This window comes from Columba livia, chromosome 3 (genome assembly GCF_036013475.1).
Source record: "Columba livia isolate bColLiv1 breed racing homer chromosome 3, bColLiv1.pat.W.v2, whole genome shotgun sequence".
In the NCBI taxonomy this organism is placed as follows: Eukaryota; Metazoa; Chordata; class Aves; order Columbiformes; family Columbidae; genus Columba; species Columba livia.
In genome coordinates, this window is record NC_088604.1 from 13,464,131 (window position 1) to 13,490,800 (window position 26,670).

The window sequence follows — 26,670 nt, forward strand, 5'->3', positions numbered from 1 at the left end:
CGGCCAGGCAGCCACAGTCCAGGAGGTTCCTCCAGTGCATTGATGATAACTTTCTGTTGCAAATAGTGGAGGAGCCGACTAGGACAGGCGCACTACTGGACCTCATCCTCATTAACAAGGAGGATCTGGTTGAAGCAGTAAAGTTTGAGGGCTGCCTTGGTTACAGCAATCATGAAAACATCAGAGCATCCCGACACATAGGAAGTCAAGGAAGGGAACCAGGAGGCCTGCATGGTTAAACAGGGAACTGCTGGGTAAGCTCAAGTGGAAGAGGAAAGTTTATAGATCATGGAAGGAGAGGCTGGCCACTTGGGAAGAATGTAAGGCTGTTGTCAGAGGATGTAGGGAGTCAACTAGGAAAGCTAAGGCCTCCTTAGAATTAAACCTGGCGAGAGGGGTCAAGGACAACAGAAAGAGCTTTTTCAAACACATGGCAGATAAAACTAACACCAGAGGCAATGTAGGCCCACTGATGAATGGGGTGGGAGTTACTGAATGCCTTCTTTGTCTCTATCTACTCTGCCGGAGGCTGTCCTGAGGAGCCCCGTACCACTGAGACCCCAGAGGAGGGCACGACAATGGAGGAGTCTGCCTTAGTTGATGAGGACTGGGTTAGGGAGCAATTAAGCAATGTGGACATCCATAAATCCATGGGTCCAGATGGGATGCACCTGCAGGTGCTAAGGGAGCTGGCTGAGGTCATTGCTAGACCAACGTCTTTGACAAGTCGTGGGAAACAGGAGAGGTGCCTGAGGACCAGAGGAAAGCAAATCTCACTTGAGTCTTCAAAAAGGGCAAGAAGGAGGAGCCGGGTAACTATAGACCGGTCAGCCTCGCCTCCATCTCTGGAAAGGTGATAGAACAACTTATCCTTGGTATCATCTCGAGGCACATCAAGGATAAGAGGGTCATTAGAGGCAGTCAACATGGCTTCACCAAGGGGAAGTTACACTTGACCAACCTCATAGCCTTTAATGGAGACATAACGAGGTGCATAGATGATGGCAGAGCGATGGATGTGGTCTACCTTGACTTCAGTAAAGCATTTGACACAGTCTCCCACAGCATCCTTACAGCTAAACTGAAGGAGTGTGGGCTGGATGATCGGGTAGTGAGGTGGACTGGGAACTGACTGAAGGAAAGAAGCCAGAGAGTTGTGGTCAATGGGGCAGAGTCTAGTTGAAGGCCTGTATCTAGTGGAGTGCCTCAAGGGTCGGTACTGGGACCAGTATTATTCAATATATTCATCAATGGCTTGGATGAGGGAATAGAATGTACGTTAGAGCAAGTTTGCCGATGACACCAAGCTGGGAGGAGTGGCTGACTTGCCAGAAGGCTGTGCTGCCATCCAGCGAGACCTGGACAGGCTGGAGAGTTGGATGGGGAAAAATTTAATGAAGTATAACACGGGCAAGTGTAGAGTCTTGCATCTGGGTAGGAACAACCCCAGGTTCCAGTATAAATTGGGGAATGACCTATCAGAGAGCAATGTAGGGGAAAGAGACCTGGGACTCCTGGTGGACAGCAGGATGACCATGAGCCAGCACTGTGCCCTTGTGGCCAAGAAGGCCAATGGCATCCTGGGGTGTATTAGAAGAGGTGTGGTAAGTAGGTCAAGAGAGGTTCTCCTCCCCCTCTACTCTGCCCTGGTGAGACCACACCTGGAATATTGTGTTCAGTTCTGGGCCCCTCAGTTCAAGAAGGACAGAGAACTGCTGGAGAGAGTCCAGCACAAGTCAACAAAGATGATTAAGGGAGTGGAGCATTTCCCTTATGAGGAAAGGCTGAGGGAGCTGGGTCTCTTTAGCTTGGATAAGAGGAGACTGAGGGGTGACCTCATTCATGTTTATAAATATATAAAGGGTGAGTGTCACGAGGATGGAGCCAGGCTCTTCTCAGTGACAACCTGTGGTAGGGCAAGGGGTAATGGGTGCAAACCGGAACACAAGAGGTTCCACTTGAATTTGAGAAGAAACTTCTTCTCAGTGAGGGTGACAGACACTGGAACAGGCTGCCCAGGGGGCTTGTGGAGTCTCCTTCTCTGGAGACATTCAAAACCTACCTGGACACATTCCTGTGTAGCCTCATCTAGGTGTTCCTGCTCTGGTGGGGGGATTGGACTAGATGATCTTTTGAGGTCACTTCCAATCCCTGACATTCTGTGATTCTGTGATTATGTAAATGATTTAGTTTATTTTAGGGATCAGAAGTGAAACCAGGGTTCAATTTTTAACAACTTGCAATTTCCAATAGGAAAAATCTCCATTCCCTGGCCAGACCTTGCTGGACCACTTACACAAATAATAAATTTTGTGCAATATTAACCCATTGCAACCACTATAGATAAAGTATTTCTATGCAATGAAGTAAATTTCTGTGAATAAATCTGAAATGCTTTTCTTTTCAGAGGATTGTAAAACTACAGGTACTTAAATTAAATCACTTTCATACCAAGCCCAGGTATGGTGTTCTTGAGCAAAACATAAAGGCCCAAAGGGCAACCAGTTTTGATATGAAAACACATAAGTTTATCACCCAAATATACAAATTTAGTTATTCCATGTTCAGTTCCCATCCCTAATTTCTTATGCCTTTAGTACCACTGTTTTCTCTGAAGAAATAGTTTATGCATTGTCCTCTTACTGGTATACAAAAAAGGTTGAGCTCCACAAGACTTGTTAACGGTATTACTCAAACCTTTCAAATGGGGAGGGATGGCTCTCCCTATATCTGTCACCAACACAGAGCTCACTGTGCACGTCGCTAAAACCTGCACTGGTGTTAAGGATCCCAGCCATGCTGTGACTTCATGGTGCTTTCATGACTACACTATTATCAATGGTAAATGCTAGCTAAAAGCCCGGCTATCTATACAGGATTCAATCCTGTATAGATTACCAAGAAAGCACATATTAATCTTCTCTCTCTCTGAAAATTATTTTTTTCTGTCCATAATTTGAAATTTTCTGTCTTTTTTTTTTTATAATTAAAAAAAAAAATTAGCTGTACACCAAAATTATATTTTATTCATTTGTAAAACATTTATTTGTATCTCCCTGATCTACTGTTTACCCTGGAGCAACCTTCTTAATTAGTATGTTTTCTACCTAGACTTTAGTAAAGCCCTCCTAATACTTGAATTAAATATTTTAGTTAAATGTTGAGATGATTCTCAACTACTACTGAAACCTTTTTTCCTTATTATTATTTAACATCCAGAAGATGAGAAGACATAGACAGATGAGGAAGGGTCAACATGGACATAGCCTGAATCCATCTTCAGCTTTTGTAGCCTGCCTGGTTGAATGATAACAATTTGGACATTGTGAGAATTTAAACCTGCCTCAAAGATTTTAAGGCACGAGATCACTCATGGATAAAAGTACTTTTTAAACCAAACTTGTTTTTCTTAACAAATGTTTTTTTGAGACGATTAGTGGCCCTTCCCTTTACAATTCCCTTAGAAAATGAGCAAATACTGATTCACTTCCAAGATGCTAATGAAAAAATAAGGGCTCAGAGGAAAACAAAGCAGACAGGGAAAATACTGTTGATATAAATGAATGAATACATTCCATTGACAATTCACTTTGTCAGTGAGACTCTAAATAACAAAGCTCAGATTTGTAGGGAAAGTAAGTTTCCTGATGAATTCTTGCCTGTGGTAGAGAATCTAGATTAACATCTCAAAATATTTTTCAGAAGCCAAAATTACTAAAATGTTTTGGTTTATAAATGGTGTAGGGACTTTATTAAATGTTCCTTTATTGATAATGTTGAAATGAACTATTTTGAAGTTGCTAAAGTATTGAAGTATAGTACTGTATTTTAGAAGTGTATTTTGAAATTATTGAAGTACTGAAGTATAATATTGTATTTCAGAAGTACAAACCAAAATGTGATAAAATATAAAATATTACATATGATTTAAAGTGACTAAATAACCTTCCTTAAATCAAAATGAAATTGTAACATAATTATTAGCTTTAATTAAAAAGAAAATGCCCACAAAATCCTGTATGCTGATCTGTAAGTTAATATGACAGCAGTTTGAAGTTGTTCCATTAGAAGTAGGTACTGACACATTCCCTAGAAACATTCTAATTTTGACAGAATAGCATCTCACCTCGAAGAGTTTTGACTAACTCTCTAAAATATTTTTCATCTCTTATGCTAAGAAAATGGCCTGATGCTGGGTTATGCATCACCATAACTCATAAATTTATAGGAAATCTCATTTTACACACATTGCAGACAGCTTTGGACTCTGTTGTGCCTTTGAAAGTGACTCACTGTGACACACACAGACACATCTGGTATTTATAGTCTCTTTTGTCCCAGCTTTGGATGCATTTGCTCTCATGTCAAGTCACAAAGATCCTAAGGCAATATAGAATTTCCTGAAAATGGTTTAATTGCTCATTGACATTTTCTTGAGTGAAATCTAATTTAAAATGAAGACATTGCAGGTCTTGCCAACTTGTGAAACATGCAACACTACATTTATTAGTGAGTAAGAGAGTATCTGTCATGGCATTTAATCCACTCAACGTGAAACGAAAGGGTGATGTTCTTCATTTCCAGCTTTAACCATATAAAAGTTAGATGTCTCAGTCTAAGCTATTGACCTTAAGCTGCCTCTGTGGTCAGTAGAGAGAAATAGCTATTTCACATGCCAATTCATTTGACCTTTCTAGGTACATATTTTAAGATGAGATGAACAGTCCTCTAGGGGTTTAAAATGAGATAAACTGCCATCTAGAAATTTGATATCTATATCCAGTCTAATCACCTGAGGCTTCCTCTGCAGTCAATGGAGAGAAATAGGTTTCCTCGCATGACCTTCATTGTCCCCAAGGAATCCAACCTCCCGCTGTATGCCTCAGCCAGGCTGCAGTGCTGGGAAGTCCGGTAGCAGGCTAAAATCACTCAATCCCGGCATGTGGCATCACTCCGAAACCCATCTGTCAAAGAGTGGAGCCCCACATCAGTCATTTCAAACATGCTTGCTCTTCAGGCCTGACATCTTACTTTCTAATTTCACCAGGGCATCACAGTACCTGCCCATGTTATTCCAAATGCTCACACACATGCTGCAGCAATGATACAACAAAGCATCATTTGAAAAAAAAAACCTCAGTAAATAAGGAGCCAGGAAACATCCCATCTGTATTTTGTACTGGATTAAAACTTAATGTTACAGTGGTGTAATTCTGAATTAATCACATCAACTTCAGTGCAGTTATTGTGGCCTGAAGCCAGTAGGAGAGCACAAAAGCAGTGTTTGTGAGTCTTTCTTCAGCTTATGGCAGCTGTTTAGCTCATCTTTGATCATACTTATTTTTTTGCAGTTAAGCTTTTTGGTCACACTATCTTTGCAGAGATAGCTGTTCCAAACAATACCCATGTTCACATGCCAGCAAAGGTATTTGTGCATGTGGATTAGCTGGTTTTTGCTTGTCATGCGCTTATTCGCTTTTGTGGGGTTTTTTGTTTTGTTTACAAAAAAGATATTCAGCTACTCAAGGAACATAAGCCACGGCATATGACAGAGCTGGACAGCTGTACATGAGAGTTAACATTGGTGCAAAGTTCCCAGTTGTAGCGGATAGGAAGAGCTATGACATCTTAGGTCAAGAGAAGAGGCTGGTAGTTAATTTAATACAACAATGAACAGCAGATGCTCTTAGGAAATCGTATCAGGACAGGGATTGCCTGTGGCAATGCATCCCCAGAATACACTTCCAGTTTTCAGTACTTTGTGGCTCAAAGACTTCCTGAGCTGGTGTGAGTGTCTTTGCGTTTAACGCCAAAAGGATTTTCTTCTGTGTAAATTTATCACTTTTTAAATCCATATAAACTTTCAGCATTGCAAACATCCAACAGCACAAAGTTGCACAGCTTAATTACACACTGCTTTAAGAATCTCCTCCCTGCTTTCAGTCACCAGTTGTTAGTTTTATTTGATACTGCCTGGGTTTTATGGTCAAAGAGATACAGAATGATTGTTCCTTATTAACCTTCTCCAGCTCCTACATGATTTTGTAGACCTGCACCATATGCCTTCTCATTCATCTGTTCACAAGGCTGAGTGCTGGTCGACCGAGTCATTTCTCATTTCAAAAGGTTCCATATAATTGATCATTTTTGTTGTTCTTTTTATACCTTTCTCTGTTCTACTAAAATGTTTGTAAGCAAAAAGGAGCTAAGAGAAACAGAGGTTTATCAAGGTGAAGGATGAACACAAAAGTACGTATTTTTAAGAAAAAGTGCATATTTTGGGGATATACATTGAGAGTAAATAGAAGCCTAACTATGATTTTTTTCTTCTCTTTCTAGGTGAAGTTGGTGGCAGCAGTTTTAAAAGAAAAACTCAAAAAACTCCATCATTTTCCTCAAATATCTGCACCTATTTGGATAAAATCTAGACAAATGACATCGCAATAATATACACAAGAGATTCAAATGTGCTACCTAAGGCTACCTTGGGTCATTTCTGATGCCTTTTTATAGAAGCTGCAGAAGGTAAGAAAGACAAAATGCTATGCAAATATTTGAAAAGGATAGAAAGAAGACTATTGTAATGATAAGCTGTGAGGTTGACATTGAACTCATGGAATGCAAGCATTGAGTCCCAGCTGATACAAGACTCAGCAAAGAGCTAGAGGAAGAAAATACAATTGATACCAACCTAGCAAACTATTCAGAAAACAAATTCTCTCAAGCTAGCAATATATTTTTATGGGATTATGGGTCAATTGATGAAGAAAATTGTATTAACCCTGTCTTCCCCCTTAGATTTTCAACTTTAAACGACATTAAATTAGATGGCGTTAAATTAATGTGACACATTAAAATTTATCAAGGCATAACACCTATAGATTTAAAATTGAAAACAAGCATCCCTCAAAATATTGTTATAAAATAGACTATTTCTACAGAATTGCTCTTGACTTGTTTTACTTAACATTTTATTAATATTACAAATCTGGAACAAACGACAACACAGTCACAGTTAGAGTTTGTAAGTGATCATTGCAATAGTAATAAATCACAAGGAGTTCAGGTCGGTAGTACACAGCTTGGAAGCCTGCATGCAAATTCTATTTTGATGTAGTCAAGTGTGAATAGTCAAGTTGACCCAAGTTCCCTTGTGTCATTGTTTCCAGGAGGGCTAATACAATCCTTCCATGTAGAAAGCATCTTGAATAGGTGCTCAAAGTTCATGTTATCTCAGCATTTGACCTTTATGCAACTGCTCCTGTAATATTTTGTTTAGTTCTTGTGTGTCACTGTTTGAAAGGTTTTTGAAGGATTGAAAAGATTCAGAGGTGAACCACTAAAAACCTTCCCTTGTACCAAAAGATTCCAGAAATTCGGTCTGTCATAGGGGAGGCTAGGGGACAGAAAAGTTTACAAACACGCAAAATAAAACTTTGATGATGATATCTTTGGTCTAAGACATAACAAAATATAGTGGCTGAAAGTGAAGCTAAGAAATCTAAGGCTAGAAATCAAGAGCAAATTTTTAACAGCGAGGGTAATTGGCCAATGGAACAACCAACAAATGCTTTCAATCAAGACCAAATGTTTTTCAAAACATTTCATACCCAAGTTTAAACTGAAAATATATAGGTCAGGCTACATGATTACAACCATCCCTTGTGACTTCATAATCTATGGCTCTAAGGATCTAAGCACACCCTGAAGACCCAGTCTGAAAACAAACAAACAAGAAATAAACAATTTATGAATCCTTTCTAAAGTACGCTGTTTTCACAGAAATTAGAATTACTTCAGAAATTATTCAGAAACAGAAAAAGGAATAATAATTCTTTAATAATTCATTTCACGGTATTAAATCATTTTGGTCTGCTCTGAATTTGTCACTGAAAGCTGAATAATGCCCACTGAATGCCCACTAAGGGTTGAGTAAAATAAGAAAACAAGAAAATGTCCCAGTGACTTTTTGAAGTTATTTACATTATTTTTGTTTGAGTGTCACGTGCTTTTCCTAATCATTGTCAAAGCAAAACTAATATCATCTTGAAAAGTTTTGTATTTGAAACTATCTGTTGATGGCTTACTAGAAGGATAGTGTAGATGAGTTAGGGTTTTTCTAACATCGATTTTTTTTTTTCTCTATTTTTCTATTCAGACCATTTTGCACTAACACTATGTCTTGGTTGAAATAAGACCCATCCTTTTTATGGACACAAAGGAACAAATGATGTTTTTTCAAACTTTTGATAAACGCCAATCCTTACATAATGGTGGGCATTTCCTCTTTAGAGATCACCACTGAATCAGGACATTCAAACAAACTCACCGCTAAGCTGTTCCCTGGGGCTATGCTCAGTTTGTCCAAAGCTCTGCCTATTACATGTGCTTTGGTCAGCAGATATGCAATCTTGGACAATAGCTTCTTTCTGCAAACAATAGCCAGTATTAAGAATGTCATCAGATATAATAGCTATGAGTGGGACAGTTCTGCTTTCTTATGAAAGCTTTCATAATGGAGCAAAGTGTGCGTGTGTGTGTCTGTCTGTGTGTCTGTGTGTCTGTGTGTCTGTGTGTCTGTGTGTCTGTGTGTCTGTGTGTCTGTGTGTCTGTGTGTCTGTCTGTGTGTCTGTGTGTGTTTTAAGAAAGATCCACCAACACGCTGCAGAAGCAGCCTGCTAGTCTCAGAAGAGCTGGTTCATGAAAGGTGCCATTTATAGTGCTTTCACAGTACCATAGAATGGAAACATTAGGTAATAGTAAAATCCCAGAGCTAGACTTACTAAATTCTGAAAACTTACTCACATTACCATGCTTTATAGGGCTTTAGGGACTTCATAACAACAATCTGTGCAACTGCAGACTTTGTTTAATGAAAAAATAAATAGAAATAGTTACCCCAAAATTAGCCTAAAGACTGGTATTCCCTTGTTAGTGCCCTTTAATAATTTTAACTATGCCTCCATTTGCACTCTGTCTAGAAAATAAAAGGCTTATTCATGCACAAAAACACAGTTCTGCCTTCTCAGTGAGAAATTTTGTAACATTTCTATAGTAGAATCAACTGTAGCAGCTCAAGGTCTTTTTCTGAAAGAGGAAAAACGGTTAGCTGGATATTGCATTACTTTCAGGAGATTTCTTCACTGTTGTGTAATTTGTCTGACAGTTGCCACAGGGCTTACATGCCACTTTAGTTACCCTACTGGTTTTTAAGGGATGGATATGCATGTGGAAATTGGGGGAGCGTTCATTTTTCCCCCTAATTTCATCAAATTACATGCACTGTGATTTTAGATAAATCACACTATTACACTGTTTCCCCTTCCACATTTACAGAGACTTGTGGGTTCACTTTGGTTTGCCTTGAAGCAGTCACTATTTGCATCAACATCCCAACCGACTGGGTTAGTCTGATGTGTCCTCTAAACGGTGTCCTCTCAACAGCTTTCCTCAACGCTCTGCCATGAATTTGTTTGGGTTTTTCTTATCGGGAGGTATCAGAGCCAAAGCTCCAGAATTTCCCACTTTCCTCACAAGGCTTCCTGTGTATTTTAAATGAAACAGTTATAACAAAGAAAGCAATGTGAATTTATGCAGCTCTAGTGTGGGAGAAACTAAGAAGTTGGTTGAAAAGACAGACAGAAATATATCAGCTTTGAAATCTCAAGCGACCCTCAGGCAGGTACAGCACATACGCCTTCTGGCTTTACTGCAGACAGTATTCAAAAGATCAACCTTTTTCTGACCCCAGATATGAGCATCTGGCAAAGACCAGCATCCTTCACAATTTTGGCAGTTTGCAAAGACACAGACTGGCCTGGATTAGAAATCGGAAACACTCATCACAGCTGAAAGTGTATTTTTTTGCCATTGGGATAGTGGAAATCTGAGAGAGACAGGCACGCAGTTGGGGGAGGAGGAGGCAAAGTAAGACTGCTTTTTCTCTACTCTTGAAACCTATGATGCAAATATTTATGCATGAGGCTGAGAGGAATTCTTGGGTCATCCTTCTGCCCTGTCTAAAAACATACCCACATCTAAAAGAAGAGCTCACAACAGTCCTTAAGTTTGCAAACGTGCTGATGTCAGAATTTTGCTCTACTTACGTGCCTTCGTGAAGAGCAGCCAACTACCTGCTTACCATAAATCTCTCTGCTCCTCTCGCTTCCTTCATCCTCTCCACTGAAACCCGTACAATTTTCAGTACAGAACACCAATGCACAAGTAGGTTATTCTATGTATGAAAGCAGTGCTTGTGAAAGATATTGAATGCACAGACCCAGAGACCCACATCCTCTGCAGCAGAGAAAAAGGAAACGAAAAAGATACATCACAGATAGCAGCGCTGTCAGCTCCGTGCTCTGACTTACTGGCTGCACGGAGCTTGAAGAAACACCCATGGGGGTGAAAGGATCATTCAACCTTTATAGCCAAGTTGTTGTCCTGACTGCTAAAATTGCCATATAGGCTGTTAATTCAAGCCAGCTATGGTTATGGCTGTTGCAAAGCTGACAGATGTGAACTGTTCACCCCAAACTTACTCTGAAGGTTATGCCACTTGTAAAAGCTATCAGATGTAACGATCTGCTAAACTGTGGTAGAGGTATACCTGACTAGAGGTGAAATCAGACAGAATAGAGCTGGAAGAAACAACAACAACAAGCAAAACCAAAAAACAAAAACAAAACAAAAACAAACAAACCAAACCAAACCAAAACAAAACAGAGATTGCTTGATCCAATTCCCTACACCAGAAGATCATGTCTACTTCATTTTTGAGAGCTTTTTGTCTGATCTACTTTTATAGGCCTCATCTAACGGGGACTCCTGACTCCCTACATGCCACTCATTCCAGGGCTTTGGAAGAACTTCCAAGAGAAGAGTTTTGTAATAGCTAACCTAAACTATTCCTGTAATTCCTATCTGCCATGTTCCTCTCCTCTTTGTGGAGTCCTGCCATACACCAAGTAAAGGTGCCTCTCCAGTATTTTCTTATAGTTCCTTCTATCTTTCTCCAAGCATGGCACTTGCTGGATCATTCTCTAATAGTTTTATTGTTCTCTCTGGACTCTATCCAGCTACATTATACCTTTCCTGTGACACGTGGTCTAAACCAGGTTGGACATTATTATGGTTGAAATTTTGCAAACCTGAAAAATGCAGGTGGGTAATTGCAATGCCTTAAAGGTGATGTTCCTGCCTATACATCCCAGATTATGTTTATGGGAATGAAAAAATGAGATATATGTCACCCATGTGTATCACATGAGTCAAATGACTCTTTGCTGTCATCCCATTTCTTCTTCTCCTTTGTCTGACTCCTCCTCACCCACAAAAAGAGGATACTCTGGCCACACTCCAAAATCTTTGCAGGAGTACTGAGAAGCTTGAGATGTCATTCAATTATGATATTAAGGACAGATAGAATATTTTTTTTTAAATAAAAGGCAAGAAGAAACCTTCATAAGACTGCTACTTCTCACCAGTACCGCTGGGCGCGAGGTGGGTAAGTCTCCCTTTAGCAATGTATTTACCAGCACAGGAGTAATCCTGAGTGCTTTCTTTCACCATCTAATTCTTGCCTTGGTCCTATGATAGAAAATCTACATGACATCCAGAAAAGGATTGTGTTATTTAAAACAGTATGTAACAGTAAAAATATCCAGGTTTTAGGCCTGATTGTTTTTCTTAAAACTGATCTCTGAATATAGACAACACTCAAACTGCATTAAAACTGTTATTTTCATGACAGCAAATTTCTCTGAGCTTCTGTATTTATCTGGAACTTTCGTGTATCACAATGCCCCAAACGCACAGCTGTCAAACAGATTATTTCTGTGATTGATATAAGATGTATGGATATGACATTGAGAAAAAGCTGCATTGTGGGACAAGTGTCCCTGAGCTTTTGGTGCTATAATTCCCAGAGAACTGGTGTACACATTTGAATTGCTTTATCTTGGCATAATGCAGAATTTAAGTAGAAGCCATATTATCTTACTAGAAAGCCACAAAAATCTCTCAATGTAACATTTACAAATCATATAATTTAGATTTTTTTTTTATTACCTGTGTAAATAAACATACACACAAACACAAATGCTTATGGAGAGAGGCATAAAATTACATCTTAGCCATAATATAGCAGTTAATGATATCCCATGCTTTCTACTAAGAGTAAAGCATTTCTATAAAAATTAAAATGCATGGACAAATATGCACATTGGGAACTTCCCTGTTTAAATATTTGTGTTTAGTGAGAAAATGTTGAAGAATTCTAAAACAGGAAAATTTTACGAGGTTTCACAACAAAATCTATCACACATATCAAAAACCTTCCCATGTAAAAAGTAGACTATAATAACCTAGATTCTCCTTTAGAATAAGTACACTTATAACATTGTCAAATTATATTAGCTTTATATCATATTCGTGTCAGATTCCTGATGAAATAAAGGCCCCTATTTTGCCCTGAGTGCTGTGCAGCATACTTCCTCACAATTTGTTCCACTGTGATGAATAGTTATTTTGCTAGAAAGTGGTTTATGGTAACATAATCTGGATCTATGTTGTCTATGGATCATGATGTTATCATTAAACTTATACGATATTAAGTATATATAATTAAGTGCATAAAATTTTAGATTGGGAAGATACTTGCCACTTTTCACAACATTCATCTATAATTTCACTTTTTTATGGCATTAGAGCTTAAAATAGTACAAAGATACATGGCATTTATGGCTTAGAAAGACCTTTGGCCTTTGGCCTTTGCCCTTAAGAGATCTTTATGTGGAGGCCCATGGTGGATTGATTTTTGACAGTACAGTGACAGAGCCATACAAAAAAGGTATTCACACTGACCAAGTCAGTGGATATTTCGGGTCAAAATGTCAGCAGTTGTCTTTTTCAGCTGACATCCTGGTCTGAGAAAGTGGGATTTAAAGTTTTCTTGACTCTCATATTTTGATCTCTTGCCATATACGGCTGTGTCATTAGCTCCCTGGAATGCCTTTCAGTTTCTTCCTTGAAAAATGCTAAATAAGTTCTCACTTTACCTACTGACTGAATAAGAATACAAAAACAACGGACAGCTGTGAGGCATCTGCGTGTCATACAAACACTGTTGGCACAGTTCCTGCATTCAAGAGATCAGCAAGAGTCTAGTAAATAAGCTTTCTTCACTAAAGACCACTTTTGTCCATGATCATTGGAGCTGTGCTTTACTCATACACCCTCTGAATTCCTCTTTTCTTCAGTAATCACACATGCCTAGCATGATGGCTGATTCTATTCTACAGTCCTGGGCCATGTAATTATGTGAGTAATTGGCAGACAAGATGTTGTGAATACCTGAATCCCAGGTTAATTGAAACTAACACCTGCCTGAACTGTGCTGTTGTAATAGATGCAATAATACAACAAGATCATGTCCTATTGAGTTGCATAATCTTTTCAAGACAGGGTTTTTGATCTCCCTTCTTTGATTTGAGGGCGGTGGTAAACTAAAGTATTATGCCTTTGTTGAAGCTTATAAAAGATTAATCTGAGGCTGAAAATTAAGATCTTGCCAGTTAATCTGTATTGAGAAAAATCAGTGAGCACACATCTTTCGCATCTTTCAGTTAGAAAAGAAACAACAGATACATCTGTCAACACAACTATAGTCAGTGACAACATTACAGTTCAACCTAGAGTAACCCAAGTCATTATCCAGGTAGTGCAAACTGCAAACTTCAGATTTGTGAGGCTCAGAGTGGCCAAAATCCCCACTAGCGTCATCAAACATCCCAAACTGGGCAAGAGTTATGACATATAGGAGATGTTCTTCTAGCATTCTTGGGAAGAGGTTGACTTTCTGCTGCCTTTTCCTTCCTACTGTCATAGTACACGGAAATTTGTTTTGGTGTTTCCTGTGTTACTTTCTCATTGATAAAATGGTGATGATGCTACATGCCTGTAGCACAGACAGGCAGACAAGCAGACCTTCTGTCAGAAGAGTAAAGGAGGTATTAAGACAAAGACTTCTAAGCCTTGAGAACAAGTATGCTTTATTTGATAAAATCTCTCAAGCAAACATAGCTTTTCTTGTTCTTTTGCTGGAACAATGGCAATCTGACTTCTTTTCAATCAAATCATATAGACTATTTTAAACACAGCTTTTATCTGACATAACTAGACTCTTGGAAGTGTTTCAGTTCAAACAGACCCCCAGTGCAAGAGAATACTGGATCAGAGCAGGAAACCTAGTTTGGCAATAGAACCTGATATATTTAGGAACAAAATAATATTGTACAGTTGGTAGAAAAAGCAGAAGACAGGACTCAGCGACCCAAAAGGTCCTATTTTTCTAAGTTACACAAGACGTGGTATTTCTATTTTAGAATAGATGTTGGTTTTACTTATAATGGTGCAAAATGTATAAAGCTACTATACTCTTCGTAAGGGGAAAGGGAGTAGAAGAAATATTAAAAAGCCAAAATACAGCCAGAAGACTTGGGATTTTCAAAAGCCCATGGTCCACACATTGCTTACGCAAGTAATCTTATTACAGACTTCTCTGGGAACTGCTTGACCACCCCAGTTGCTTCTGAAAATCACAATCAATTTATTTGTCTCAGGACTAATAGGGGGAAAAAAGATTTCAGGAATGAAAAGATTTTACCGTAATGACCTGATGCAAATGGGAGAACAAAACGCCTGCTTTAGAAGTCATGAGAGGCACTATCACAACAATTAAGGGCGAGAAAGAGAAGTGAAGAGACACTTGCGAAAGTGGAGTTCCCAAATTTCAGCAGTTAGGTAGACCCAGGTTTAAATGTAATATGGCTGCAAAACAAAGGCCGTGTACTTTGGCTGACACCTTTTCAGAGACATTTTGACACGATAAAAATGGTAGTCTTTTAAAGAGAGATAGGTAGCTCAATGAAGGATATTGTATCTCTCACTGGGAATCATATAACTATAGAAGGGCTGTTAATGAAAGTAACACGGATATTTCATGATGGAGGATCAGTGCAGTGTTATTTTAGCAGCTGAACGACAAGCTTGAACACGTCTCTCAGTCCAGTGTTTTCAAAATCACTTCCAATAAAAGGCTCTGTTCTCTGTACAGCTTTCTGTATAATTTTTTTTCACCTAACAGGGACTGATATTTTTTTCCAGCTGAGCACTGTCTGAATACCTTCTCTAATATCTTTGTGTAGATCTGCTCTCCACCTTACTCCCACTGAAACTCCCTCAGCAGACATCCTGTGGGATGATGATACCTAATTCTGTCTTTGTTTCCAGCATCTCACAGTGTTACATGCATCCCATCAAAAGTTGTGCATAATTCTTCTATCTCATACTATATTCTTATTTGTGAGCATAAGATCTAGTAAAGACATCCTCAGTACCTTTTTAAAGATGTTTCTCTACCAATATACTGCTGAATCAGAACATCTACATCAGTGTTAAACTTATGGATATGAACCAAGGCAAGCAAATAAAAAATTAGATGAAAGCTGTCTATAAGCATAGGGTTAGTCTGACTCAACTGCCTCACAGTAAAAATGGCAAGTACCCTGTCCAGATAGGATTTTGTTGAGAAATATCTATGGTGCATAAATGCTGTCTTATCAAGTGTGCCATCATCTCACACCATCACCTTTCCTGTAGTAAACACAGAAGTATGGTCATCCTTTCCCTGACACATCCTCTGACAAAAAACACAGGGAGCACTAGAAATTAAGTATTGTAGTATATATTTGTCTAAGATACTAAAAAACCCCTAAGGTAATTCCCTGAAGGACTGCAAAGGCTGATGTGGCAGGTGGGGGGGCTGAGGCAGAGAAGTGGGGAGAAAGGCTCTGCACTGCTGGGAGAGAGCCGTAGCTATGTTTCAGTCAAATCTGACCTACTTTAATGAAATCAGGTCATCTGTGAGCTCTTCATTACCCCCAGACTAAACAGTACAAAACACAGCAGCCAATGTCTCTGTCTTTTCAGTGTACCACTAATTCTCATTACAACATTGTTATGTATTCCTTAATATATATTGACTTAGTCATCTCACCACACCAAAGCTGGTAAACAGTGCTGGGGAAGGAAGTAAAGTAAACATGATTACTGACTTTAAAAAAAAAAAAAAAGAAAAAATTGCAGGGTAAACACAGCCATGACTCCAGAATGTGTCCTCAAGGGAACACGGATACAAAAGGAGACACAACTGTCTCACAACATTAGCCATGACAGACGGAACTCACCTATCACTCCAGCAAGCTCTCAACTGTTACCAGCCACGTCAGCGGACTAAGCGGAGGCTGAGTCAAGCAGAAGCTGGTACTGTAGGCTTGAGTTCAAGTTCTGCTCAGCTTTCAGGAAGGTGACAGGTCCATAACAAATAAAATACACTGGTGAAGTTTTAGCATAATGTACACATCGGCATTTTTGTTCATACAGAAACAGACTGTATATATGTGTGTGCAGGTATGGATGTGTCTCTATGCATGTATTTTGTTACGTACATGTGTATATTCACTTGTTTGTACATCACGATGTCTGTATTTGATGACAATAATGTACATTGAGATGTAAACACTGCTTTTAGACCAAGAAATATATATACATGTATATATCTAGCTGTATATGCATATATACCTAAATATGCACATACGTATACATATGTATAAAAGCATATTCAGCAACAGACATGTTCTTGTGACCATCACATTAAACCTACCCTATTCACAGTATGTGCATGTGTCTATAGCGAATAAGGTGTATATATATATATGAAAGTCTACTGTGTACCAAAGAGAAACATTAATAGCTTCTTAAAATAATTAATGTCTTGCTCCTATTGTTTATCACAGAAATGTAATCTTTACAATTTCTGTTCAACATTAGCTAGAAGAGTATTTATGTTCATTTTGTTTTGGAGATGAAAGGCTCCACTCATTTGTCTACATATGGCCATCTGGTGCTATATGAGATCTGGCATCTGGTGCCATAAGGGATGACACCCCGCCTCCTGCTGCTACTACAATAAGCCACAGGTCACCATAAGTCCCATGCCATACCTGCAGCCTTGTGTGAACATCTCTGACACCTTAGCTCATTTCAAAAGGCACTATACATTAATGTATAAGCAACTGCATTGGGCCCTTGCATTCCTTTACCTGTAGAAATTTTCGCTGCATCTTGCTGATTTTCTGCTTTTTTTCTAAATCATGTTTAGTTGGGAAAACTATTTGGTACTTACTGCAGAACTATCTTTCTTCCCCTGCTATCACATTGTCCAAATTACTTCTCAGTCTGTCTCTGTGGTGTGGGTGGCTCAGTGTACTCTACCTGGCTCAGTGTCGTGGTCTAGAGAGTAGGAGTCCACATGTGCCAGTGCTTTGGACAAAAGTACTTAGGTGAAATAAAAGCTTACAGAGATGACAACCTAGACCCCTGAGGCCATGCCAAACTTTCTTTGGCAACGCCAAGCTAAGATAATTTAGATGGTTCTTGCCGCTTTCACCTTTATCCATTTGTTCCTGTTCCTATTCCATCCCCTGACTTGTGTTGGAAGAAATGACTGCACAGCTACGTGGGGAACCAGTGGTCCAGATCTTGGCTAAGTAAGTGTCTCATTCCAATTTAAACCAGTATTATATATATCAACACCCTTCAAGTTCTGAACCTTCATGGTATATGGAGTCATTATATTTTAAAATTATTACTTAGTTGTCTGAAAACTAGAAGGAGGGGCAGCTCTCAGAGGTCTAGCTGGCTGTGACAGACTCAGTGTTCACTGACTATGGTAAAAGAGAGTAGCCATATTTTCATTTCTTGCAACATCTGGAGAGTTATCCCCTTCTTTCGTCTATTTACTTACAGACTCTGCTGCTACCCAAACTGCTCGTTTCTTTCCATTCTAGTCAGCTGAAAGTTCTACATCATCCATATGGTGTCTTGAAATTGCCAGAGAAGCAGGACTGAGAGAAGCAGGGAAAGAATGAAACACACAGGAACAGGTAATGGGCTTTTAACAGGAACAGGTAATGGGCTTTTAACAGAGGACGTAGGACAGTGGCTAAAATACTGCAAAAATATACACCATTTAGGAAATCTGAAAATACTTGAATAAGCATAACTAACAACCATGTCCAAACAAAGGTATTTCGTCTCCTTTCTAAAAGAGCTGGCAATAGAAACTGCTGAGTCTCCTTTATAGGCTTCAGTGATCCCTTTCCTGAAGGAGGCAGGGGGAAGGGACGAGAAGGTAGGGTAGGACAGTAATCAGTATCTGTAAAACCCAGCTTTAAGAAGCATACTTAATGGTGGGGTTCTGGCAGACAAATATTGACAGTGCACTAATGTCACTAAGCCAGTAGTGCTCTGCTGAAGGCTGGAATGTGCGAGCCCCACAAAAGCCTGTCCATGGGACACAGAGCACCACCACACTCACAGCACCTCTCAGCGCTACCACATCCATCAAAGGAGGGGGATTTCTTACAAAATTTGCTGCTTCCTTGGTTTTGGTTGTGGTTACTGTTGTTTTTCCTGTGGAAGGAGCCAAAGAACAGGACCGGGATAATGTTTTTTCTCTTGGAGGAAGCAAAGTCTGAGCAGTGTTTTTCTTTGACACGGGGAAATGCCCAACACGCTGTTAATCCCCGCAGGAGCAGATCACATGCTGGCACTTGCATGTGCTGCACCTCCAACAGAGACTGCGTCTGGACCCACATTGCACCCAGACTCATATCCCACCTCGGTGTCACCTCATTTACAGGGGAATTTTACTCTGCAGGCTGAGATTCCAAATGTATATTGATGAGAACATTAGCAGAGTTTTTTCTTGTTACCATTTAAAAGCTGTGAGAAAAAAACTGGTGCAAGTTAACTGTTGGTGCCTGAATATCACATCTGAAATTCCACCTGATAACTCAGTATATGCACTGATCTGCTTTGATTCACTAGAGCTGGAAGCTGAGATACGTTTTATGTGCACTGTGACTGACATAAAACCTAGCTCAAGGTTAGACTACTTGTATCTATACTTTTCATTTTTAGAGGTTTTAGCCTTTAGATGTTCTCTCAAAAGAAATACTTTTATTTCAGTTTGTATATTATTTTGAAGTAAATAACTAATTGATAGAATGGGGATTCTAGCACTGAGCAAACCATTATTGCTTTTTCTGAAAAGCTGTTTGTTTCCTATTCCAGTATTATATTTACATCCAACTACAGTCTCCTTTGGACCACAGAAAGGTTAATCCAACACTGAACAGCGCATAGAAAGGCTCCCATCAATTTCCAGTTGTTTGGCCTATGGTCATAGTGATGGTCAGAATTGGTAGCTAGGTCTGATCTTCTTAAAAACTTCTAAGAGAATGTTGTGGTGATGTTTCTCATCCTCAGTCACAGTTCACTAGTTCATCCAGCATGGTGTAAGGTGTCTCCACAAAATGCAATTTAGGCCATTTAACGCTACTTGGAATTGCAGAAAAGAAAATACAATGGTCTTCAGACGTATCCTCTGTCAAATTAATCGTGGACTATTGATTCAGAGATAGCAAATGTCAGACACCCTTTTTTTTCATTCTACCATAAGCCAGGTATGTGCATGCATTTCTGTAAAAGCTAGTGGTGTTTTTTCTACTCTAGTATATCACTAAGGAGAATAGACGATGCTGTGTGTACAACTCTATTCACAGCAAAAGCCAAATAAACCAAAAGAACTGCTTATAGCTAGGCAGATGTTCATAATCTTAATTTTATTATCTCCAAACAACAGTGTTTGATTCAATACATGAAAAGCAATAAATCAGGAAATGTCCTGGCACATGAAACGGGAAAAAAGAAACATGGTAATAATCTGGGAAAACCCCTTCTGATTTAGATTATCTGTGGCTTTTGCTTCAGAGATGTTCAGACTGTGGTATGGCATAGGCCATAACAGCTATATTATGTTATTGAGCACATGAGTGTATTAGCTGGCTGGGAAGAAGAGAGAATAGTCAGAATTGGACAGTCTGGCAGTTTTCTGAAGATAACAAGCAGTGGATACCATTTAATTTCAGAATGACCACACCAGATGGAAAATCTAATATATAAAAACATCCAACCATACATAAAGGTGCTTGATACAGTCTGTTTTCATTTTTTCCTAAGTTATTTTACTGTTTTGACTAAACGTGGAAAAATTATATGTTTTCTGAACTGAGCTAAGGCCAAAGAAAGCCACATCACTGTTTCCTTCATTTGTTGTTCAAATCCCCTCTAGGTCTTATCTGACATATTTATAGCTTTATATCCACGTTAATTAAAAACTTTAATGGGATTTTGGTTCAACTGATTATATACGCTAACAACAACGTTAAGCATATGCATGGGATTCATGTATACTCACAGCATTTACAGCATGTATAATTCTCAGCAGTAATTTGTGGACTGTGGACTAGGTTTGCAATCCATCCAACAGTTTCCATGAAATGACTTGTATGTATCTTCTGTAGCCAACCAGAGAGAAAGACCATAACATGTCATGGTATGATGCGCCAGCTGATGTGATTTCTTCCAGGAGAATGGAGGCAAAGGAGGCTGGGAGGGAAGAAATACCAAACGTTGTGCAGATAAGGCAGATGTTATTTACAGTGATAACTTTTGCCCAAGAAGACGAGTCTGCCAGAGCTCTAGAAACAATGGAGAAAGCCTTGAGAGCTCCAGATGTAGCTCAGAGCATGAACCATTGATGCTATTAATTGCTTCCAAAGCGTATTCTCTATATTGACCCTATGCTACAGTTAGTTTCTGCCAATATGTTTCACAGTTTATGCAGAAGTACCTTGAAATGAAACACTTCGATCTTGTTCAACAAACTAAAATAACTTGACCTGGATAGATCTGACCCTAAACCAAATATTTAATTGTGATTTTGCTGACGTAAATATTTGATTTTCAGATGAAAGTTTTTGCTTTTCTGGTTAAAAATGTTAATAAATAAAAATGCAACATAGGTGTTTCTTCAATGAAAACATATGTTTTTCTTCTAAAAATTTTATAGAATTTTTTTCTATCAGAATGTTTCTTATAAATACACCACAACAAAGTGTACATATATTCACATAAACACAAGAATATATCCACTAGATGCCTGAACATAATCTCATATTTATTCATTCTGTGGAAAGATATCAACAATTATCTAGCTGATAGGTCAGGATTGTCTATTTCAGCTAGATGAAAAAGAAGTTAAAATATGGGAAATTTTAAAAAAATCCATAGAAACAAGCACAAAAGAGACCTTTTGCTTTCTTGGTATGTAAAGAAAATGCTAAATAAACAATTTGTGAACCCAGTAACGAAAGTCAACACTTAAATCTGTGTGAGTTCTCCCTATGTCTATTTATTTTTCTGACTCCAAATATTAAATGCAAACTTCAATACAAAGCCAAGAATTAGGTTCCATACATGGAAATGTCTTGGTGATTGTAAAAATTAATGCTGTGGTGTCTCTAGTTGGGAGGTTTGGAAGAAAGGGAACTAAAAAAAAAAAGAGAAACTGTTCCACTTCATCTAGCAGTGCTGCAATACATCACTCCAATTAAATCCCAGCCAATAAGCAAAGGGACGTGTTAAGTAAAATTCATGAGCTTTGAATGCATGTGAATGAATATGCCAATCAGAATCAATGCCACCCATTCATCTGGTGTAACACCATGGTGATGACAATGAGCTTGAAACCAGCCTTTGTTGTCATCAGCTGTGCAGTAGTTGCCACAGCCCCAGCCTGGATCAAATGTGTGGGACATTTAAATCTTCAGCGTGGCACCAACACACAGAACATCTTATTCATGCCAAAAAAGGAGCTATAATCAGCCTCCAAGTAAATAATTCAGGATCAGTTCCTTGAGGGGCACAAATTGCCTTCTTTTAAAATGACCAAAAGGCTTTTCCTCTCTTTCCTTGACTTTACTATGTGGACACAAGCACAGCTTTTTGTAACTGTGTAGTATATTTGACACTTTGGAAAATCTGTTGCTGTATTAATGTCTGTAGCTCAGACTCCTGTGGGCCTGAACTGATAGTGCCCTAGGAGGATCTTTGCGGAGACCCTGCATCTCAGCCCTTTTGAGTGCTGCAGTGGCAGATGGCTAGCTCTCACTGCTTTTACAATAACCATTTCATTTGTGATGCTTGACCTGAATTCCATTCCTTGTTTAAAAGTGTGTCTCAGTTCTCAAACGGTATTTCACAGAATTGCCATTTCCATAGTGTTTCCACATGCTGTTCTCCAAATAACACATTTGTCCATAAAACAGGGTAGAAGAAAAGAATATGGAACTAAGTGCCACAATTGAAATTGTTTAATCTAAGAATACGTATCCAAATACTGATGACAGCTTCATTTTTATTGGATTTAAATTATACCACTGGTATTTTCTTATATGTCAGTTTATATCAGTTACAGACCACATTGTATTTTTAATGCTTTGTGCTATGAGTTACAGTTCTCTTTCTTCCATTGTGTTCTCAGTAGTTATAACATTGTAACTGTGAAATGCTATGGCAGAGAAACAGGCCTGCAAATGGTGACCCACACGCAACGTCTTTGAATAAATTAAGCATGCATGCTTTCAGTAATAGATCCACCCATTAATCAGCGTGTTTAAAAAGATGTGACAACTACTCTGTAGAACTGATATTCTTTCAATTTGTCAGTGGGTATTACTTGGTACTGAATACTTTCTCTGCACATTTCTCATGTTATTTCTCGGTTTGTGGGTAGGAAATTAATCTTACGAGGAAAAACAAGTGATTCTAAGGAACTTTATTTGGAAAGGGGTTCTTTCTGAGTTTTCTTCTGCAGCCACTTAAAATCTCAAAGAGAGGGAGCTGAAGACATCATTCAAGTACACATTTGATTAAGAAATATTAAACATGATACCTAGACTGGCCAAGAAAGACATGTATCTTTTGGCCATTGCCTCTCATTCTCTGAGACTGAGTCCACAAGGAGTAAGATAAACTTACTAGAGGACGACAAAGAGCTATTGTAAATGATACTGCAGAAACGATGTTGTCTGCCCATTAAGATTATCTACAACCCTGTATTGTGATCCTTCTGTCAGTGATCTAGTCTTTTCCTACCGGAATTCTGCAATGCATTTCTTAAGAAAAATAAAAGGGATCCACAGCATTTTGATGCAAGTTCATGTGACAGGCCCAAGTATGAGAGAACTATGAAACACACAGCAAAGATACATTCCACCTTACAGCAAAAGACATATTTCTTTAGACTCAAGTGAATGGCAGATTATTTCCAGCTGTAACTAAACCCATACTTTATGGCATTGTGCAGTTAATAATAACTGAAATTTAAACAAGCGACATATCTCTGAACATATATCCATTTAGTTCTTTTTAAAAAGAGTGATAAATGGTTGTTTTCATAATTTCAGACAGAAACATTGTACTTGATCTGTGATAACACAAAAGCATGAGAGTATCCTCTGTTGATACTTCATTCCTTCCATTTTTTTCTACGTGTTGACTTTCAAAGACCCAGAAAGCACGTCCAGCAAGTATAAAATAAAAGGAATCCCAAAACCATGAGTCTTTTCTCAGGTTTATCTCCAGGCAGCCACTAAGTAAAATGAAAAGCTGACAAAAATTCAAGTGTTAGCAAGAAGGAACAGACATATTCCTCTGGCTGTTCTTCATAATATACAACCATGCCATTACCACCATGGCAAAACCAGTTAATTAATGTTTTAAGCGGATTGAAGAAAATGAAGGTACTTTTCCTCACAGTGAGGAGGTTTCTGAAGTTCATTGCCATGTGGAACTTATGGTTAAGAGTACATATCCACAGTTCATAAACTTGGAAAATTCTTGGAAAGGCTCCTGGTCTCCTTATCTGCAACAAGTTATCACATGGCACACATGAAAAATGCTTCCTCCCACTAGTTTCTTAGGGGACGGAACCTCAGCCCAAAGCTGCCCACACCATTCTCACACAGCTGGATGACAGCAGCACAACTGGCATGAAGCTATCAACTCAGAAGAAACTTCTGCATTGGACTCCTGCATTGCTCTCTGCTCTGTATCGCAAGTTGTCACAAGCTTCATAGACCTGCCGTCTATTTTATTCTACTAAATAAATCTCAAGATTTTGCTTCTTACTGTCAAGATAGCATTGGGCCCACACTAACTAACCAGAGGAGGTTTAGATTGGATACTAGGAAAAAAATCTTCTAAATGATTGTATGAAGCCTTTGGTCTACAGCTCATCTATGGTGAAATGGTATAGGACATGTTTTTTGTAATCTGGAAAGCTTTGTGGAAACTAATGTTTTATTATATTCTGTTTGGGTTTTGCAATAACAGTCTGGCCTGACAGGTAATTACTTTCTGTTTTACTTAAGTGGACCTATTGGGAAATAACTCACAAAATTTGTTGCTTCTTGTTTGCTGCTGTGGTTTAAATGTACACCAAATAAACTAAACACCTTCTTGTATTTAAAATTATATGGCTGATAGCTAATTAGATGGATTCTCTTTTTCTGTAAACACATACAAAAAATGCACACATTCATATAGGGACTCTAACAGTTTTAGACGCCACTATTTTCACACTTAATCTTACTTCCCGGGAAGTGGTCAAAGAAATTTCACTGCATTTAATAAAACAGGTTTCACACAAAACAATCAAAAGTTGCTTAATATGCATGCAGAGGAAAATTCAAAACAAAACAAAATAAAGCAAAAAAACAAACCAAAACAAACAAAAACACATAAAAAACCAAACTAAAACAAAACCCACCACCACTCTGACAGCCCTCAACAGAGACTCTAACTTGTCATAATTATGTAACTTTCTTCAGCAACTCCAAAACCAAAGGTGAAGTTGTAGTTCCAGCCTTTGACCCATTCAGCCTTGGACTGACTTATAAAAAAATTTTGTAGAAAACAGTTAACGTTGCCCATGGTGATATCTTCTGTATGTTATGGGGATATGTGTTTGCCTATATTAATGAGAAAGCCCAAATTCATCTCTCTTCACCAGCTAATTAGTTATAATTTTGATGATTAATAACTAAAGCTGATATTTTCAAAAAGTTTCTAAAGGAAATCTATAGATTTATACCAAGTTTCAAAAACTGAGCTCCTCTTGCTGTTTTGGGGGTTTTGAAACAGGACTGAATCTGAAGCTGCAACTGAGAGGTGCTGCATTTATGTGATATATCTTATAAATGAAGAGCTACTATTGGAATATTTCTTTTACAAGTAGTTCAATCACAAAATGTATTCACATCTCATTTGCAGGGTGTTCCTTAAGATCAAAATATACTTTATTAGATTAGAAGATTTAGAATCAGTATTCCTTACATCCACAATAGCATGCATATACAAAGAATTAGAAAATAAAATGTCATTATTTTAAAAAATATAACAAGTCACCAATTATTTCTGATTTAGGGGGCTGCTTATGGGATAACTTGAGATTTAAGCAAATAAGTGCCAATTAATTAGAATCTGTGACAGTGTTCAGTACCATCTCTTTGATCTTTCACTGGTAGTTGACAACAAAGCACACATACTCACAATGCTTTAGTTTCAGTCAACTGATCAGCAAAACACGTTCAGCTCATTTAAATAACAGAAGCTGGTAAAATACAGCTATCTTTTACAGCATTAAGCGAAGACTTGAGTTCAGATGACAGCATCTGGCATTTATAGAACAGATAACTTGGAGCCATTTGCATGAGATGGATAATTTGAGTTGAACTTAAAAATGGATGAAGCCACAAGCCAGAGGCTAGAATGAACTCCACAGCAACTCCCCTGCTCAACCATTGGTATTCTGGCTATTTAGCCACAGATATAAAATTGCTCTGTGAACAGTGTCACACAAACATCTGGGCAGAAAAACACATTGTGGATAGTTCACAAACAGAAGATGCATTTGTGTCAACTTTATTAACACTCAGAGGAAGCACAGAGCAACACAGAGCAGAAATATATGACGTGTACAGGTCAGAATCTAGATTTCTCTATATATAGCTATCACACCTATTTGAGCTGGAGTGTTGGGATTTTTCTGTACATGTGTATACATTTTTGAGACTTATTAAAAGGAATAGTTATTTGTCTGTGAAAATGGAAGATGTTTGAATTATAATCAACCATATATACAGTGACACAAACAGTGTTCTAGTTTTTTAATACAATTTTAGAATGTCATCATTATATAAACACATTAAAAAAGTTTTCCGAACATTTTCATACTTCAGCCTACAAAGATAAGGACCTGTCTTGCTGCTTCTTTATTGCTCTAAGTATTTTGCCCTAGTAGGATATGTGGTTCTCTTCTAGGAGGCAAACCTTTGAGAGGAAGCAGAAATTTAACTATACTGATGCTCTAATCCAATGGAGTGTTTGCCTCAATACAGAGTTAAATCCCACTTCTAATTAACAATTTCAGTTGAAGCCATGTCTAAGCGGTCTGTGGAGTCAAGACTCAGAGAAGACAGATGCAGACAGATGCTTTGATTTTCTTGGGTGACGTGGATCAGGTGATGGGGAGGACCATGCTAGCACTGCTCCCTGCAGCCGGTGCTCCCCAAGCTCTGCTGACTCCCAGACTGTCCTCTGGGTTGACAGCAGAGATTAGCAAGACCCAGTGCTTGGACC

The 26,670-nt window shown here is 38.5% G+C and overlaps 1 long non-coding RNA gene across 1 annotated transcript in view; it reads left to right on the top strand.

Moving 5' to 3' along the window:
- Positions 1 to 24,501, top strand: part of LOC110361919 (uncharacterized) — a 39,131-nt gene extending 14,630 nt beyond the window's left edge. The window contains exons 2-3 of the long non-coding RNA XR_010471106.1: positions 6,340 to 6,525; positions 17,869 to 24,501. This is a non-coding gene — a long non-coding RNA (uncharacterized LOC110361919). The remainder of the gene's footprint in view (positions 1 to 6,339; positions 6,526 to 17,868) is intronic.
- Positions 24,502 to 26,670: the final 2,169 nt, after the last annotated feature.